A 6000-nucleotide genomic window follows, 5' to 3' on the forward strand; every position below is an offset into this window, starting at 1 on the left:
GAATTGTTCAAGGCCAGGTTGGACAAGGCCTTGAGCAACCTGGTCTAATGGCAGGGGGTGTTAGGACTAGATGATCTTTAAGGTCCATTCCAAACCCTTAATATTCCATGATTTAATGTGTTTCAGAATGACATCAGTAGACATGATAAGACTTTCCTCCATCCATAGCTAAGCAACTGCTTCTGTATTTATGAGAAACACACGTTTCTAAAGTGTCCTGGACGCAGTGAATGGCACCACACCAAGTCTGGGAGCCCAAGTGGATGGTACAACTGTGTGTTAACAGATTGTCTCTGTCAAGTGAGTGTTAAACCAAAGTGTGAAGCTCCCCTGAGTTATTTACATCAGGATTCATTGCGTCTAAGTGCATGAGCATTGCCTTGAAAACTTCGATTTAAGTGTGGCTTTTGTAAGAACATAGACATCTTTCTGTAATTGTAATTTTCACAGTAGTAACAAGACAACTTGGAAACAACACTGCTGAGAGAAGAAGAGGGTAGAAATTGAAAGAAAGGAAATTACATTGTTCAGCTGTGAGCTGCTTGGAGGATGTGTGAAGGTATTTGGTCTGACTTATTGAGGGATACAGGATTACATGAACCTGTTTGCAGTCTGCAAACAAATTTAAGCAAAATTACCTACTCTAGATAACTTTAATATATGATAATAAAACATGAATCTCCTATCCAATTTGCATCACTTATATGTGGATTGAAAGTGGGGCAGTTTTTTTTTCTTTCTAAGGGTATGAAATTGATGATACAAAATCATACCAAAATTAGGACAGGTTTCAGAAGAGTAGTATTTTGGAGTCAGTTCTGTCTTACTTATTCCTAAAGACTGGAATTAGATTGCTGGAGCAGTGTTGTGAAGGAAAAGAACAAGGTTTGTAAAAGATGTCATAAAAAGTTCTTACCCTTTACACTAGTATCAAGAGTTAAACCCATGAATTCAGTACCTCCATGGGAAAGAGAAGTGGAGAAGCAATAGAAAGAAACAGAAGATTTATTTTCTTTGCAAAATGCTTCACTTGCATTCTGGTTCTACCAGCTGTTCACCTTTTCTGAAAATTTGCCTTCTCAAAGCTAATGGTCCTTAGTCATGTTAGTGCTGGAAAAATTATTTCCCTGTATAATAATGCCTTCCCATGACCCAGCCTATTGAAGTGGACACAAGCAAAGTCAGTGAAAAAGCTCTTCCAATGAAACAGTGCTGACTAAGGATCACTGTCTGAGGAACTGGTTTAATGTGTAGCAGGGACACTGTTAGTTGGCTGGGTGGCATCACAGCACTTACATTAATTTTGCCTATGTAGATATACTTTGCAAATACCATTCCTAGGCATGACTAAATTCTGGTTTGTTGACATACATGAGTTGTAGTAGAAGAGAGTTTCTGTGGGTCAGCATCATCATGGCTAGTTCTGCATGGTGTGTTAAAGGCTGGAGCAGTGAGGACAAACAAAATAGTCTATGGGGGACAGAAACCAAATCCAAAGGAGGGTAGACTGATTATGAAATATAAGGACTGATTTTTCAGTCTTGGAAAGTTAGGCTTTGGTGCTGTATTTTACAGCAGTTGTCTTTGCAAGAGGTAAAGTTATCGTTGATTTAAAGCCTGAAACAAGGGGACAATAGAGCTACAGATAGCAAGGAAAGAAAACTACAGGAAGGGAACAAACTAAGGGGAGGAGGAAGGCCTGAATTGGTACCATCGTGCACTAATTTTTTTTTTTTTTTAGCTTTTGTGATTAACTGCAGTACAAGCCTGAGATGTGACAGTTTGGAGTGTTGAAATTTGTTTTTCCCCAGAGCTGCATTATGATTTGTGTTCACTTTATAGAGGCAAGGCACAGTTCTCTGATTTCATTCATGATAGTGGCAGCTGAGTAGACACTCTTAAAAGTTGGCCATAAAAAAGCCTTGCTAGACAATTTGGGCATGGTGCATAACATGACTCCATACATCCATTGAAAGAATTCCAACAGCAGGGTAAGTGGTCACAGAGAGAAAAGAGAGTTGAATACCAAAATACCTATTACCAAATTATACATATCAGGTTGGCTTATGCAGTTAAATTGTCCAATGGAATTTATATACTTTGCATGACAGGAGAAGCTTCTACTGGAGAGTGAGGCAGCCAGAATTTCAGACAGACTTCATGAGAGAAATCCACTCTTTTTTACTAAAATGAATTTGTGGTGCTGCTGACAAGGGCCTGTTTTCAAAATAACTTGCAGGTGTCACATTTGTTGCATCAGCATGATGATAAATCAGCATACACTAAGCACGAAAATTATCGTGACAATGTTTGCTGTCAGTTTAAGTAGGTAGCCCCCTCAGCAAAGAAGAAAAGCCTGAGTCATTCAAAGACACATAGTTGCAGCGGCTGCTAGTTTATTACTACTGACTGGAGTCTGGGCTGATTTGGAGGGATACTTTCCCTGCTAGTTACATATGCAGTAATGGTCTGAAAACTGTAATTATATCACCCGCTGTCACCAGGAGGACAGGCTTCGTATAGGCGGGGTACATGACAACCTGATCTGGTAAAGGTTGCATGGCTGTATTGAGCATCTCTTGCTTTTTCTGGCAGATCCATTCTCCTCAGTGTTTTGATCAAGAATGTTTGGCTAAGCACTTAAGTGGTTCCCCATTTAAATGCTTTATTCCTGCTTTGGAGCTGAGCACAGTTTGCTTCCTGCTTCTGAGAGCCTCTGTTTTTGAACTAGTGAGAAGCTGCAGGCATGTTTTTCCTCTTACTGTTTCTTCTTGAGAGGGTCGCTGGCTAAGATACAGGAAATAAAAAACTACATGTTTGGGAAAGGGATATATGGTTGTGCACAGTATGTGAGTGTACTACCAATTTTTTCAGCTTTTTTGTTGTGTAGAAAATTTGAGTTCCAGGATTTTTCATGATTGCTTGTAAATCAGTCCTGGGCTCGGTCTGTCATGCATATTTGAATAAAGTTACTGAGAAGAGATATCTTCTGTGCTTCCAAATTCAAAGGTGCCCAAAAGAATCTGATAGTCATTGCTCTGCTGCTTCTTGTGCCTTTGCGGGAAGGTGGAAAACATTTTGCAGAAATCAAATTGTTCTTCAGAAAGACCAGTCTCTGGATGTGTCAGACAGGTAGTGCCAGGCTTCTATATTGAACAAAAAGGCAGCCTAGAAATGCTCACAAACATGGTAACCTTTGGTTAATCTGCTCCTTTTATAATCACAAGCCAATCTTTTAATTGTCAAGCATTCTGGCTGTATCACCAGCAGGAGTGATACAATGTGTATACAGAGGTGTATATAGAGGGCACAGGACAGGGGCTCTCCTCAAGCCTTCTGGTTTTTTCTCTTCTCTGACAGGTTTTCTGTCACCTGGATGATTGACTTTTTAGAGGTTTGCAGCAGTCTGAATTCCAGCATTAGAGCAGAGAAGATAAACAGAGAAAAGAAGAGTTGAATTAGAAGGGAGCTACGACCATATTTTGCTCCATGGGCACTTTTACCTGATCACTTCTACCAGTTCTGACCTCAGATTGGGATGTGGAGATATGCAGAATAGGATCACAAGAAGTGAAGCATCATTGCCTATCCAGAGCAAAGACAATTAATGTCTCTTTGGGTGGAAGATGAGCAAATATTCACCTTGTTCTCAACGTTAGGATATTTAAATTCCAAAATGGAGAGTATTTGTTCATACATCTAAAGGCACACGTGCTCTGGGAATTTGTAATAGAAAGAAGATGGTGGTAGTTTTTTTGTTTGGTTGGTTGGGTTTTTGTTGTTGTTTTGTTTTGTTGTTTTTCTTTGCAATAATTTCTAGACTAAAATATTTCAATCAAAAATCTGCTAATGCCTCTGCTATCTACTTTGGAAAATAATGTACTGATCCACCACCTTTTCTTTTTCCCTCCTGTCTTAAATAGGGCTGAAGGTTTCTCTTGGCCCTGTGATCCAAGACTTGGCATTGATTTAACTTGCTAAGACCCCTCTCTTTCTAGGAGTTTTTGCTGACTGAAAGACAACCTTGGCTATGCTTTTCTTTTTCCTTTTAAAAAATTTGAGTAGCAGCTAATTTGCTGCTAATGCAGCAGAACTCGAAGTTTCATTGATCTTTAGTAAAGATCCTTTTGTTTGTTTTCTGTAGTTATTTGGTATTTTGTGATGAACAGGCAGCTGTTGACAGACACAGCACATGTAACGAAGGAAATTGATGTTCTGTTTGAACATTTTTCACAGAGGAACATTGCTGCCTGGGCTTAGCTTGTTTCTCACTATATTTTTACCTGAGGGAGGGAGAACAAGGAAGAGCAGTGTCACAGGAGCAAGCCACAGGTCAGCTTTTCACACTCAGCAGAATCAAAACAGGAGTTTATCCTTACTGCATTCCTCCTCAGGCTGAAACTTCAGACCTTCCAAGGCTCACTTTCCTTGGTTTGAACCCGCTGAGATGCTTCACAGGACACATTCTCTTGTAGGGTAATGAGGTTCTCTCTGATCAGCATTGGGTCTAGCCTCTGTAAACATAATTCCTAAAAGCAGGAAGGTCTAGTAAGGAGCATGGCAGGAGATTTTTTGGTATTTAAATACTGACAAGCTTCTAATTTTTCCTTCAGTGCCATGATACTTCAGAGTTTATGCGCTCAAATCTTATGGTTTAGGTCTTGTAGAGTTTTAGGTAAGAAAATAGGTGGAGGAGGTATTTGTATGCTAACTTCTCACTAGCTTGACAGGTAAAGCTAATGAATTGTAATATATTAAATATGTGGGTACAAATTGCAAGAGGGGAAATTTAAGTGAAGTATTAGGAAAAAGTTCTCTACTATGAGGTTGCCCAGGGAGGTTGTGCATGTCCCAACCCAAGGCTAGGTTGGATAAGGCCTGGAGCAACCTGGTCTAGTGGGAGGGGTCCCTGCCCATGGCAATGGGGTTGGAACTAGATGGTCTTTAAGGTCCCTTCCAACTCCTTAATATTCTGATTCTAAAACAATCCCAAAGAGAATGCTTTGTAGTAAGTTAATGTGTTATCTGTGCATGTCAGTGCATGGCATCAATGTAAGATGAATTTTGGCAGGAATGGTAAAAAGACAGGTGGTTTGTGTCATCAGGAAATTGGATGATACCTGAAAAGCTGTCTGAAATGTAGCCTTTGCCACAGAAATCTCTGCAAGTCCCTGCTTTTGATATTTGTGGTGTGGATCTGTGGGGTACCTATGACAGTGACAGGAGTTCCAGCACCTTGCAGGGATCTACAGATTTTGAAGATTGCTCTTTCCATGAAAAGACCTTTGGTGTGGGACAGTGAGGCTCATGAACAGACACGTCAGCCAGTGCCAGAGGACACCAGTCCTTCACCTGGCGCAGCAAAACTCGGCAGTGCTGTCCTTTATTGAACATGCGATGTGTTTCTCTAACACAGAGATTTCAATCCTTTGCCTCTTTCCCCCATGGCCTGGTGCTTCTCCCGGCTATGGAGGTCACTATTTCTTGAGCCTTTACTTGTAGGGTTGACTCTTGCCTTTTGATACCAATACAAGACGCCTCATGAATTGGAAACAAGTTGCTCCTTGATGGCTTCTGTTTCCTCCCTTTGCTTATGAACAGCTCTTGCAAGAGCACTGCTGCTGCAGCTTCCTCTAGTTTTGCCTGGATTCAGCTGTGCTGTTTCTAACTGGTGTCCTCAGCACAGGCCCTCCATTGCACTTATCAGTGCTGTTGGAATGTGAGGTTTGTTTGCACTAACTCAGGAGCTCACTGGAGGGATAGATAAAGGCATAGGTATAGTGTGTGCTTGTGTGCCTGCATCTTTTCTTCCTGGTTGTTTCTAAGAGATCATTATTCTTGTTTTGTACCAGGAGTGGGCAGAGGCAGTAGCATTTTCTGCTGCTGTTTTCAATGTGAATAATGGTGTTTTGCCTAGAAGAGCAGTGTGTTCAGACAGACACAAGAATTTCCTCATTTCAGATAGGAATCCATCTGTCTTCAGTAGCTTACACCAACATC

Source organism: Catharus ustulatus, chromosome 1 (assembly GCF_009819885.2).
Source record: "Catharus ustulatus isolate bCatUst1 chromosome 1, bCatUst1.pri.v2, whole genome shotgun sequence".
Classification (NCBI taxonomy): Eukaryota; Metazoa; Chordata; class Aves; order Passeriformes; family Turdidae; genus Catharus; species Catharus ustulatus.